The sequence below is a fragment of the Centroberyx affinis genome, unplaced genomic scaffold (assembly GCF_046629955.1).
Source record: "Centroberyx affinis isolate AG114_WGS23_722 - 3 ecotype Tasmania unplaced genomic scaffold, CSIRO-AGI_Caff_v1 ptg010838l_1, whole genome shotgun sequence".
Lineage (NCBI taxonomy): Eukaryota > Metazoa > Chordata > Actinopteri > Beryciformes > Berycidae > Centroberyx > Centroberyx affinis.
In genome coordinates this window covers 1861-15803 of record NW_027284944.1, presented here as the reverse complement: position 1 = coordinate 15803, position 13943 = coordinate 1861, and the positions used below count along the sequence as shown (strand labels likewise).

Genomic DNA, 13943 nt, shown 5'->3' with positions numbered 1-13943 from the left:
CTCGTGAATAAAGTAATGCTGAAGTTTAACAGTTTTAAAGTTTTAGTTTAGTTTTTATTAGTTTCAGTGTTAGTTTTAGTCTTTTTTTTGTAATATGGGGTATTTGTCAGGGGCGAGATTCAAAAATTCAAAATACCAGGCTTATGTATGAAATACACTGACAAAGACAAAAACTAAAGACATTTTCTCTATAATTTTAGTTTATTTCAGTTAGTTTTGTAAACACACAATACAGTTCCAGTTATCGTTTTTTCTCACAAAAGCCCTTCTAGGACAGGTGCTGCAAATTATCATCCGCTATAAACTCTATGACACTTGCATCGGATAGCTGTTCTCAGTTTGTCTATGGATATTGTATCTGTCCCTGTCAAATAAACCATAAATAAATAATAAATAAATACATTTACTTGAAGTCTACACTGCAAAACAGGGATCTTTTTCAGTAAGTTTCACTTGATTCATGCCAATATGACTGAAGAAAATCTGGAAACAAGAAACTTTCACTTTGACCAAGAAAATGTCCTGAAACAAGTTAGATTCTCCTGGGAAAAAAATGAAAGCTGTAAACTGATCTGCCAGTGCAGTGAGATGATTGCACAGAAAAAAAATCCTAAAATAATGTTGATAAGTCTGGAGACAAAATATCATAACTGAGCCAGTCTGTCAGTGAAAGTCTTCATCTAAAAGAGACGTGTGCTGTTCTGAACAGGTGAGAGCAGCTCAGATCAACTCTCTCTCTCTCTCTCTCTCCCACTCTGTCTCTCTCTCTCTCATTCTCTCTCATTCTCTCTCTCTCTCTGTCTCTCTGTCTCTCTCTCTCTCTCTGTCAAATTCAAATTTGCTTTATTGGCATGAATGTCACAACAACAATATTGCCAAAGCTGTCTCTCTCTCTCTCTCTCTCTCTCTGTCTCTCTCTCACTCTCTCATTCTCTCTCTCTCTCTGTCTCTCTCTCTCTTTACCTGTCATTCTCTCTCTCTCTCTCTCTCTCTCTCTCTCTGTCTCTCTCTCCCTCTGTCTCTCTCTCTCTCTCTCTCTCTCTCATTCCTTCCTGGTGTCTCTTTGCTGAACGAGCAGCCAATCACACGTGGCTCTTGGATCAAGTAGAAAGTCTGGATTTGTCTTTTTGAAATGCAACAGGAAAAACAACAGAAACTTCACATTTCAGTCACATGTTGAACTCCAGAAAAACCCTTAACTTTATCCCTGAAACCTCCTTAACTTCTCATTACATAAACATGAATTATCATGGCTTTATAAGGGATTTCTCATGTCTTTGTGCAGGTTTACAGGTTATTAATGAGTTATTAATGGAAAGTTCCTGTCTCCCTGAATTTTACATTAAATTAGAAAGTAAGCAGTCAAACATTAAGGGGAGTTTAAGGAGGTTTTGATGGGGTCTCCTCTATTAATAACTCCCTTAACTCATTTTAAGGGGGTTTGCATGAATTAAGGGGTGAATTTGTGTAAATGTAAGAGTGTTTTAAGGGATTTCTGGATCCTAGAGTCCATTTACCACAGAAAAACAAACGTAGCTGTATTTCACGGACTTGACTCTCCACACTCTGTGTGTGTGTGATGTGTATGTGTGTGTGTGTGTGTGTGTGTGTGTGTGTGTGTGTGTGTGTGTGTGTGTGTGTGTGGTGATGGCAGCAGTTTGCTGTTGAGCAGCTGGACAGACTGATGAGAATCAACTAACAGACTGAAGGAGTTTCATTTGTTTACAGCTTGATCTCTCAGTTTGGTTAAGTCGTTTCATCCCCCGCTCACACTGACACACACACACACACACACACACACACACACACACACACACACACATCCTGGTGTGTGAATTACTGTCTGTAATGGCAGTGAGCTGTAGTCAGTTTAGGAGAGATATAATTGGCTGAAAAGTTGCTCCAGCCCCGCCTTTCTGACAGACTGTAGGTTAGTGTGTGTGTGTGTGTGTGTGTGTGTGTGTGTGTGTGTGTGTGTGTGTGTGTGTGTGTGTGTGTGTGTGTGTGTGTGTGTGTGTGTGTGTGTGTGTGTGTGTTTACCAGACTATAAATGTCTCCAGATTGACGTCAGACGCTGGCTGCTGTGGAATGCTGCTCTCTGGCCAAACGGACTGTTACACACACACACACACACACACACACACACACACACACACACACACACACACACACACACAGGGACACTGTGTGTGTTGTAGTGGAGGGAGACCCGTGCGTCACTGTGAAATGCCAGAATGTTTATTTAGGTAATTTAGACGTGAGTGGCTACACACACACACACACACACACACACACACACACACACACACACACACACACACACACACACACACACACACCCCCCACACACACACACACAGCCTTGTCTAGTTCTCTGTACTGGAGCTTTTAACCAACTTTTTCTCCCAGCAGCCACTCTGTCTGTTAAACTGGAAAACTGGACTAACTAAACCAACCCTAACCAGACCTGAGACTACGATGTGAGACGTGTGTGTGTGTGTGTGTGTGTGTGTGTCTCTCTAACACACACACACACACACACAGTCCTCTATGGTCTTAAAGGAAAACTCTCCTAAAACTCTGTAACTCTTAAAATCAGCTGTTGGTGATGTTCCTTCTCTTCTCTGTCTCCATCCAGTAGTTAGTTGTTTCTCTTCTTGGTGGATAACCGGCCAATCACAGACGAGGTGACATCACCTCCAGATGTCTCCAGCAGCTCCAGTGGAGTTTGAGATGAGAAAATGTTTCAGGATGTAAAACCTCAGCGGTAAACGTCAGGTTTTGGTGTCAGTCCCTCAGGATCAAAGAGCGAGGGCTTCTTCTTTCTAGAGCCGCCATTTTGTACCGAGAGACGTTCAACAATCATACAGGGAGAGATCCACCAGAGAAGAGGAGAGAGACCAGTTTCTCCACCACAGGAGCAGGAGAGAGACCAGAATGCACTGCAGCAGCCTCAATAGAACGTATGTCAGTAGAATGTAAGCAGACCAGGCTGAAAATTTAGTTTGTTGATTTATGATTTCTGGTCGCCCTCCCTCCCGAGTTACAAATTCTAAGATCCGAATTTCTAATTTCAGTGAAGGAGAAGTAATGAAGACAAGGCAAGTTTATTTATACAGCACATTTCATACACAACAGCAATTCAAAGTGCTTTACATAAATAAAATAAAAATAAAGACAGATAAAAAGACAGTGCAAGAAGATTAGAAAAGTGAAAAGTGCATTAAAATCACATTTAAAAGAAAATATAAAAGATAGAAATAAATATTACAGTGCAGATGATTTCTTAAAAAGCTGGTGAACAGAAACATTTTAAGCTGATTTAAAAGATTGTAAAGTGGAGGCAGACCTCAGATGTTCTGGAAGTTTGTTCCAGGCCTGAGGAGCATAAAGACTAAAAGCTGCTTCTCCAGGCTTTGTTCTGACCCTGGAACAGTAAGCAGACCAGCACCTGAAGACCTGAGGGGTCTGAAGGAGATCAGAAATGTATTTTGGTCCTAATCCATTTAGTGCTTTATAAACATGCAACTGAATTTTAAACTCAAATCTTTGGCACACAGGAAGCCAGTGCAGTGATCTCAGCACTGGACTGATGTGGTCCAGGTTCTTAGTCCTGGTCTGAACCTGGCAGCAGCATTCTGGATGAGCTGCAGTTCTCTGAGAGCTTTTTTTTAGAGAGACCTGTAAAGACACTGTTACAGTAGTCCAGCCTACTAAAAGCAAGACCAGGTCTAAACCTAGTGTATGTCTGGACCGTGTCTGAGTGTGCCAGGTGCCACGGCCGACCAGTGGTGTGACTCACTCTGCTGTAGACTGCTGATACAGAATAATGATCCATACATCCATACTGATCTCTGCTCCACAGCGTCCCGTCTCTCTCTCCACCGCGCCCACGGCCCGCATCGATCCTCTCGATCCAAACCCCGGGCGCTCCGGGGCTTGGATCGCCAAACACCTGGTGACACGTCGGCGTCAGGACCCCCACCGAAACCTCCAGGCTTGTCTGCCGACAGAACAGAGGGGCTTCAGGTGGACCGAGCTCACGCATATGCATCAAAATAAACGGCGATATGATATAATTGTATAGATTCTACTTTAGCTTCAGTTTACATGCATGATATTGGTCAGCCTGCTTACTGTGTGGGAGAAACTTAAATTTCTGGCTCTGTGATCCTATGATGTGCCACGTGCCACGGCCGACCAATGGTGGAACTTCGTCAGTCAGTCAGTCAGTCAGTGAGTGACAGATATTCGCGTTTATAGGGCTGGCCCCACTGTGGTCCAGCCAATAAATGCATGAACAAGTTTTTCAAGGTCCTGCTTGGACATGAATTCTTTAATTTTTGTGATATTTTTAAGGTGATAGGAGGCAGATTTTGTAATTGTCTTGCTGTGGCTGTTGAAGTTTAGGTCAGAGTCCATGACTACACCAAGATTTCTGACTTGGTTTCTAGTCTCCAGTGAGAGGGATTCAAGGTGAGCAGTGACTTTAAGTCTCTCCTCTTTAACACCAAAAACAATTATTTCAGTTTTATCTTTATTTAGTTGCAGAAAATTGTGGCACATCCAGTCACTGATTTGTTCAATGCACTTATTTAGTGAGTCTGTTGGACCATAGTCATCAGTTGATAAAGCTATGTAGATCTGAGTGTCGTCTGCATAATAATGATAGGAAATACTGTTGTTTTGCATAATTTGAGCTAGTGGCAGCATGCAGAGACTGAACAGAAGAGGCCCGAGGATTGAGCCCTGGGGAACTCCACATGCCATTTTTGTTCGCTCAGATATGCAGTTACCAATAGATACAAAGTAGTCTCTGTCTTGTAAGTAAGATAATGAAGGGATGGATTAGCTTGCAGCTAGCTGTAACCATTGATTTGCATGGGTAATGCTAACAGGAATGAACAGAAAGAGAGATCTCCTTGACACTGCAGCTCAGCACAGATAAACCTCTCCTCCTGCGTCAGGGTCAGAGGTCAGAGGTCAGGAGTCTTTACTCCAACAACCAATCACAATCCAGGACAGGGCTGATGGGGGTGGCCTTGCGTGTATGTTGATGCTTGACTGGCTTGGCACTCACGTGGGACGCAGAAGCGGATTGGCTGAGATTTGAGGACCAAGGATTGTGGGTGTGTCCTGGGATGGGAGGCGACCAATCAGAGCCGAGCTCCACTGGGAGGTGGGCGGTTCGATTCCCAGGCAGGAGCTGGCAGCATCAAACACATAGAAAGGTCAAAGGTCAGACTAGGAGAGTCCTAATTGGATTTCCTCTGGCCAGCAGAGAGGAAGCAGCTTGATGTCACAACAGATGGAGCAGCGTCTTCCAGGAAGTAGACTGATCCAATAGTAGGGGTCAGCTAGGGTCTCTCTCTCTCTCTCTCCCTCTCCCTCTCTCTCTCTCTCTCTCTCTCTCTCTCTCTCTCTCTCTCTCTCCCTCTCTCTCTCTCTCTCTCTCTCTCCCTCTCTCTCTCTCTCCCTCTCCCTCTCCCTCGCCCTCGCCCTCGCCCTCTCCCTCTCCCTCTCCCTCTCCCTCTCTCTCCCTCTCTCTTTATAGGTGTGTTAACCTGCTGGCTCTTTGTGCTACCGATCTAAAGAAACTGTCGTCAGACTACACACACACACACACACACACACACACACACACACACACACACACACACACACACACACACACCTTGTCCAGTGATCAGTGTAAGCTGATTGGAGCAGCTAAGCTGATCAGGAGCTTCCGATGTGAGTGCTGCTGAGTCTACATAGTAGCTTATAGATGGATACTCTACCCCCCCCACTCCTCCCCAACACACGCACACACACACACACACACACACACACACACACACACACAGAGCCTGGTTCGATGACTGCAGGGTTTCACTGTCATACAAGTCCAGGAAAAGTTTTGGAATTAGAAAATTTGTTTTCCAGGATCGGAAATATTTCGGAAATTGTAAAACAACTTTAAACCTCTGGAGAAGTTGTGATATGGCCAAATAATGCTAATAAGTTATAATAGTATATATAATAAGTTCGAATTTATGAAAGTTCAAACTAAAAAAATACAGCAGTAATTTGTAAAAATGTGACAAAAGTGAGCGGATGTTGGAAGTGTCAGACTGGTGAAGGTTCTGCATCCAACCAATAAGGCACTGCTCTTCTTCTCAGTCTGGTCTCCCTTCATTTGTCTCCTGTCTTTCTTTCTTTCTTTCTTTCTTTCGTTCTTTCTCTCTTTCTTTCTTTCTCGTTTTTTCTTTCTTTCTTTTTTCTCTTTCTTTCTTTCGTTCTTTCTTTGTTTCTTTCTTTCTCTCTTTCTTTCTTTCTCTCTTTCTTTCTTTCTTTCTCTCATTCTTTCTTTCTCTCTTTCTTTCTTTCTTTCTCTCCCACTTGATCCCGTCTCTCCCTCTGTATTGATAGCAGCCATGCTGTTATTAACAACCTCAGGCTTCTCCAGTGATAATTACGCCGTCTGTCTGCGTCCGAGTTTCCCTCCTGAATTTAACCTGAAACCCTAAAGATCAGAATACTCCACATGTCTTAATTCGACTGTTGCTTACTCCGACTATGACCTTATTCGGGTTAAGGTAATCAGAAAATGCTGTTTACATGGCAGTGTCTTATTCAGAGTATTGTCTTAATCGGGTTAATATCGGAATATTGCAGTCCATGTAAACGTGCTCACTGATTATTGTTTTACCGCATTTCTCGCACTGACGTTGATATGAATGAATAACTCTGTGTGTGTGTGTGTGTGCACTGCATTATGTAACAGTTATCACTCTGCTGTCTCCATGACTACACTATCCAGACTAATCAATTGCTCTTCTCTCTCTCTCTCTCTCTCTCTCTCTTGCAGTAGTGGAGGTGAAGAGCAGCCTCCCATCAGGCATGCAGAGCCCTGTAGGAGCAGGGAGCGAGCAGGGACGAGGAGGAGGAGGAGGAGGAGGAGGAGGAGGTGAGTGGAGTACACTGAGCAGTCTTCCAGGTGTCCTTTAGGAGAATCCAGGGTTCCTTGAGGGGGTTCCAGTGGTCTTTTAGGGGGTTCCAGGGGTCTTTGAGGGGGTTCTAGGGTTCTTTTAGGGGGTTCCAGTGGTCTTTGAGGGGGTTCCAGTGGTCTTATAGGGGGTTCCAGGGGTCTTTGAGGGGGTTCTAGGGTTCTTTTAGGGGGTTCCAGGGGTCTTTGAGGGGGTTCCAGGGTTCTTTGAGGGGGTTGCAGTGGTCTTTTAGGGGGTTCTAGGGGTCTTTGAGGGGGTTCCAGGGTTCTTTGAGGGGGTTGCAGTGGTCTTTTAGGGGGTTCTAGTGGTCCTTTATGGAGTTCCAGGGTTCCTTGAGGGTGTTCCAGGGGTCTTTGAGGGGGTTCCAGTGGTCTTTGAGGGGGTTCCAGTGGTCCTTTATGGAGTTCCAGGGTTCCTTGAGGGTGTTCCAGGGGTCTTCGAGGGGGTTCCAGTGGTCCTGTATGGCAGTGGTTCTCAACGTGGGGTCCGGGGACCACCAGGGGTCATTGAGGGAGTTCCAGGGGGTCCCCAGCAAATTGATGAATTGTTAAACTTCACCATTATTTAATTGACAAGAAGTTAAAACAGTTTGAGAATGTAGAAGAATGACTGTTTTGGTCAGTCTGCTCACTTATCTCTCTACCTACAATACAGATAGTCATGGAATTCTGGACTTTTCAGATTTGGGTCTGAGATACAAAATGTCATTAAATGTGGGTCTGTGGCCCCAATGTGGACTAAATTAGGGGTCCTTGATATGAAAAAGGTTGAGAATCACTGCTTTATGGAGTTCCAGGGTTCCTTGAGGGGGTTCCAGTGGTCCTTTAGGAGGATCCAGGGGTCCTTGAGGGGGTTTCATGGGTACCTGAAGGGGTTCCAGTGCTGTTTGAGGGGACCCCAGTGGTCCTTTGTGATGTTTGAGTGTCTTTGAGCAGGTTCCAGGGGTCTTTGAGTGGTTTCACAGGTTCCTTGTGGTGGTACCAGGAGTCCTTTAGGTGTCATTTATGGGGTTCCAGTGTTCTTTGAGGGGGTTCCAGGGTTCCCTAAGGGGGTTTCATGAGTCCTTTAGGAGGGTCCAGGGTTCCTTGAGGGAGTTCCAGGGGTCCTCTATGATGTTTGAAGTGTCTCCAGCAGGTTTCAGGGGTCTTTGAGTGGCTTCACAGGTTCCTGGTGGTGGTGCCAGGGGTCCTTTAGGTGGTTCCAGGAGTCCTTTATGGGGTGCCAGGGGCTCAATGATGATGTTTTAGGAGTCTTTTAGGGGGTTCCAGGGCTCTTTGAGTGGTTTAAAGGGGTCCTTGAGGGGGTTCCAGGGGTCCTTTAGGAGAATCCAGGGGTGTTGGAGGAAAAATGAAGAATTTAATTCACTAGAAATTATCCAAATAAGACAAAGTATAAGAGTATAATAAGTTTCACTCTCACTGCTGTTATCTCCCCAGAGCAGTGTAGACAGTCCTACAGTTCAATACTAAAACAACAACAACTAAATTCCCATATGGCTCCCTGGGACGAAATCTGATCACAGAGAGCCTGTGGCCTCTGTGGGTCGATTGGTGTTAGTCTGCTCCAGCAGCCACTTTGGCAGGTAACCAACCATCATTTGGAGTCTTGTTCTATTGTAAACATCTATTGGGCTCTTGAAATAAAGGGAGTGGCTGGTGAATTTTGGGATGCACAAGCTACTGTTGCTGATAGAGGAGAATGTTAGTTTCCTGTGCATTCAAACTACTTTCATCATTTTTTGGAATTAGAGGATGAAAACAAGATACATGTCAATACTAACAAGTGAACAGACAACCTTCTAAAGAAAAAAATCCTCCTTTAAACCGAGGAAAGAAAAAAACACTAACAGAAGAACATCAGCAAAGCAGCCAGTAGGAAGGAGAAGTTGACCTGCTCTCCTCTGCTCCTTTCCCAGGTGGGGGACCAGGAGGAGGTCCAGGAGGAGGAGGCCCAGTGGACCTGCGAACGGAGCCCAGGCTGGGGTCTCTGTCTGGGGGCACAGGGGCGGTGGACCCCACCCTGAGAGAGCAGCAGCTCCAGCAGGAACTACTACTGCTCAAACAGCAGCAGGAACTCCAGAAACAGCTGCTGTTCGCAGAGTTCCAGAAACAACATGAAGTGCTAACGAGACAGCACGAAGTCCAGCTGCAGGAGCACCTGAAGGTACGAGTTAGTTAGCTAGCTAGTTCATTAGTTAGCTTATTAGTTAATTAGTTAGCTAGCTAGTTAGTTAGCTAGTTGGTTAGGTAGTTAGCTAGTTAGTTAGTCGGAAACAACAGAAAGTGCCAACAAGACAACACAAAGTCCAGCTATAAGAACACCTGGATGAGTTAGTCAGTTAGTCAGCTAGTCAGTTAGCCCATTCGTTAGGTAGTAATTCAGTTGTTTTGTCAGTCAATGAAGTTTTTGTGTGTGTGTGTGTGTGTGTGTGTGTGTGTGTGTGTGTGTGTGTGTGTGTGTGTGTGCTCAGCAACAACAGGAGCTGTTGGCAGCGAAGCGGCAGCAGGAGTTGGAACAGAAGAGGAAACTGGAGCAACAAAGACATGAAGAGCAGGAGAAACAACGACTGGAGCAACAGCTGCTGCTGCTGAGGAACAAGGAGAAAGGCAAAGAGAGTATGATATACTGCTACTACTACTATTAATACTACTACTACTACTACTAATACTGCTAGTGCTAATAGTAATACTAATACTACTGCTACTGCTACTACTACTGCTAATACTGCTAGTGCTAATAGTAATACTAATACTACTGCTACTACTACTACTATTACTACAACAAGTACTACTACTACTACTACCACTGCTACCTCTGTTGCTACTACTGCTGCTGCTGCTGCTGCTGCTGAGGAACAAGGAGAAAAGCAGAGAGAGTAGTTTGGAGTATATTTGTAGTATCACTACTAGTATTACTTCTATTACTGCTTCTACATTTAAGTAATAAGTAGTATTACTTCCTACTATTGTGTGTGTGTGTGTGTGTGTGTGTGTGTGTGTGTGTGTGTGTTGTGTTTTGGAAGGTGCCATTGCCAGTACGGAGGTGAAGCTGAAGCTGCAGGAGTTCCTCCTCAGTAAGAAGGAGCCTGGCAGTGGACTGAACCATTCCTTCCCCCCGAAGTGCTGGTGAGGACAGAGAGAGCCTACACTGACCCCACACTGACCCCACACTGACCCCACACTGACCCCAGACTGACCCCAGACTGACCCCAGACTGACCCCACACTGACCCCAGACTGACCCCAGACTGACCCCACACTGACCCCACACTGACCCCACACTGACCCCAGACTGACCCCAGACTGACCCCAGACTGACCCCACACTGACCCCAGACTGACCCCAGACTGACCCCACACTGACCCCACACTGACCCCACACTGACCCCACACTTTCCAAGTCTATCTGGATAAGAGGGGAAGATAAATGAATAAAATGTCTTAAAGGGGAATGCCACCTGTTTTCAGTAGTAAAGTCTGTCTTCCTCTCCGCGTCAGGCAGTACTACTGTGATCAGACTCAGTTCCAGATCCAGATCCAGAGCTGCCAGGCCGGCTGGGTCAGGTCACATGACCGGCTTTTGTAGCTCGGATGCTAATTCGGCTCAGCCCTGTTTCAGTACAATGCCGTGTCAGTGGGAGTTGGAATTGAAGACGTGAAGCTGGAGATTTGGAAGCAGTGTAACTTCCCCTCAGGATTTATTCATTAAGCGTTTGCGGTGGTGTCAGTGCAGCTGCTTGTGTAAAAAGTTTGGATTCTGGTCTTCTAACCGGGGCGCACTTGTATTTTGTGTGTCGACACTTGGCAGGAGACTCGGCACGAGTTTGACCCAATTAATATGGATTTCAGTCAGGAACACTTTAGCCACAAGATAAAACCGTTAATTGCGACAAATGGTGATAAAGTTATCTTTGGCGGTTATGGCTCTGCTCTAGCAGCTCCCTGCTTACCCAGCAAGCATGCTGAAGGTACAGCAGGGCCGCCATGCAAATCCCCCATGGGAGTAGATCCAGCCTGTCGGTCTGAGCCGTGACTGAGCGTGGCGGAGGAAGCACATGTCCGCATCTCACCCTGAGGCTGCTGGGTAGTCGGTTCAAAGGCCGAGAGGAGTCGAAGCTTGTGTCGACTCTTCGGCTGAGGAAGTTTGTTGTGTTTTTCTTCTTGGTGGATAACCGGCCAATCACAGACGAGGTGACGTCACCTCCAGATGTCTCCAGCAGCTCCAGTGGAGTTTGATATGAGAAAATGTTTCAGGATATAAAACCTCAGCGGTAAACGTCAGGTTTTGGTGTCAGTCCCTCAGGATCAAAGAGCGAGGGCTTCTTTCTAGAGCCGCCATTTTGTACCGAGAGACGTTCAACAATCATACAGGGAGAGATCCACCAGAGAAGAGGAGAGAGACCAGTTTCTCCACCACAGGAGCAGGAGAGAGACCAGAATGCAATGCAGGAGCAGGAGAGAGACCAGAATGCACTGCAGGAGCAGGAGAGAGACCAGAATGCACTGCAGGAGAGAGACAGGCTGGGGTTTCAGGAGTAGACGCTCACTTTTTCTACGGGAAAAACTCTCACTGTCGCTTTTACCATCGCTATCGCTGTTTTCACCTGCACATAAAACCAACAGTTAGATGCAACAAGGTCCTGCCCCTTCTCTGGAGGTTGTTGAAAGGCATTCTGGGAAACGTAGTAAATCATTAACTGCAGTAGAAGTAGATGAGGCAGGTTGACGGAAAGTGGGTTCACCAGAACAGTAAATTACAATGTTTCATCACTAAATAACATAATAAAATAATTGAACATCACAAATTGATTAGATCTAACAACTAACTCACTTGTGTCCTTTTGTGTGTGTGTGTGTGTGTGTGTGTGTGTGTGTGTGTGTGTGTGTGTGTGTGTGTTGCAGGGGAGCGCACCACGCCTCCCTGGAGCAGGGCTCTCCTCCACAGAGCAACACCCCAGGAACCCCCCCTCATATAAACTGCCCCCGCTGCTGGGCAACTACGACGGCAAAGACGACTTCCCCCTCCGCAAAACAGGTGAGAGAGAGAGAGAGAGAGAGAGAGAGAGAGAGAGAGAGAGACAGAGACAGAGAGAGAGAGACAGACAGACAGAGAGAGAGAGAGAGAGAGAGACAGAGAGAGAGAGAGAGAGAGAGAGAGAGAGAGAGAGAGAGAGAGAGAGAGAGAGAGAGAGAGAGAGAGAGAGAGAGAGAGAGAGAGAGAGAGAGAGAGAGAGAGAGAGAGAGAGAGAGAGAGAGAGAGAGAGGAGAGAGAGGATGTGTGTGTGTCTGATTTGTCACTTGCTATGTAAAAGTGGTTTGACGAAGGTCTATGCGGAGGTGGAGTGTGTGTGTGTGTGTGTGTGTGTGTGTGTGTGTGTGTGTGTGTGTGTGTTGCTCTGATGACTCAGTCTGACTCACCAGAGAGGAGGCAGCCTAAACCTAGAGATAACACACACACACACACACACACACACACACACACACACAGCGTCGGCAGTCTGGAGAAACTTAAACGCAGCAGTTGGACAGAACGGGAGCGGTGACTCTGTGGGCCGATATCAGATCAAACATGGCGATATTTTGGCGTGGCAGTATCGCAATATTAAAGTTTGGATATCGCCCAAGCTGTTCATCAGTCGGTCTTTAAAGAAAATATACAAGCAACAGTGAGACGGAGAGGATCGCAGCCTGTATTAGTGAAAATACAATGGTAGGTCGCACACGTAGTTCACCCAGCCCTTCAGAATAAAAGTCCCTCGGCGATATACCAAAACCTTTTGAGAGGAAAGGACTGCGCACAATACTTTGAGGGTTAATAAAACAAGTTCTGGATGACAGTGAAGTTTATATTTGTGTAAAACAGAACTGACTTCTTAAACCGTGTGTTTTTGTTGCCGAGGGACTTTTATTCTGAAAGGCTATGTGAACTGTGCGTGCGGCAGCGTAGAGGCGATGTCATCAGTGACCTATACCTCCAAAGCCTTAGTGAAGTTCAGTCACATGTTTTACCTCGCAAATGCTTTTGCTTGTTTTTTAGTTGGTAGCATGGCTAGCGTTAGCTTTAGCTCCCAGCTCCTGAAAGCTGAGTTTTTGGGGAAAATGAAAGGCTTTACTGGAACTTTGATGGAAAGTCCCACATGATACTCAGACCTGGAGGAAGGGGAAAGTCGTTTGGAAACCAAACACAGCAACGCATCGTTTGGCAGGTGGTTTTGGATAGAAGTGTTTTGGACGTTTTAGTAACGTCAAATCAAGGCCAGCCGGCGTCTCTTTGGGGCTGATCTGCTTCAGATCCACCTGGATCACCTGACAGCAGAAACACCGCCGTAAAACACTCTTCCTCCCCGTCCCTCCTCATCGTCACGGCCGGATCAGCAGCTGGGTCCCAGGAACACCTTCCTCCCGTCTCGCCTTCCTCATCATCACTCAAGTTACCCTAAAATCCTCTGAGCCACACGGCAGCCAGCCGACTGGCCGGTCAGCAGCATGTGGTGCAGATCAGCAGACCAGGAGCCGGATTCACCAATGAGTTCTTAAGATGAATCTTAAGAAATGACATAAGAGGAAATTTTAGGAAGTTCTTAAGAAGGCTCTAAGTGCAATTCCTCAATATTTTCTTAGTAACAGTCTCATTTCTTACGAATTTCTTTAATTTTCCAACTTAAGAACTTCTCAAAATAGGGCCTGAATTAATTCTGGTTAATAAACTTTAGGCTTACTGCCATTGAGGCTAGGAGACAAGGCTAGAAGGCTAGGAGACAAGGCTAGGAGGCTAGGAGACAAGGCTAGGAGGCTAGGAGACAAGGCTAGGAGGCTAGGAGACAAGGCTAGGAGGCTAGGAGACAAGGCTAGGAGACAACTCAAAGTGCTTCCATCTACAAAACAATTGGGGAAAAACCTATTTAGAGCAACTAGAGCAAAGATTTAAACATTGGTTGCTGTTGGTAACTGTAAAAT

At 45.9% G+C, this 13943-nt stretch overlaps 1 long non-coding RNA gene across 1 annotated transcript; it reads left to right on the top strand.

Annotated features, from left to right (window-relative positions):
• The first annotated feature begins 9097 nt into the window (after window positions 1-9097).
• LOC139640807 (uncharacterized) lies at window positions 9098-12014 on the top strand. The gene is made up of 4 exons (XR_011694951.1): window positions 9098-9152; window positions 9460-9604; window positions 10012-10114; window positions 11889-12014. It is a non-coding gene; the product is annotated as an uncharacterized lncRNA (long non-coding RNA).
• Window positions 12015-13943: the final 1929 nt, after the last annotated feature.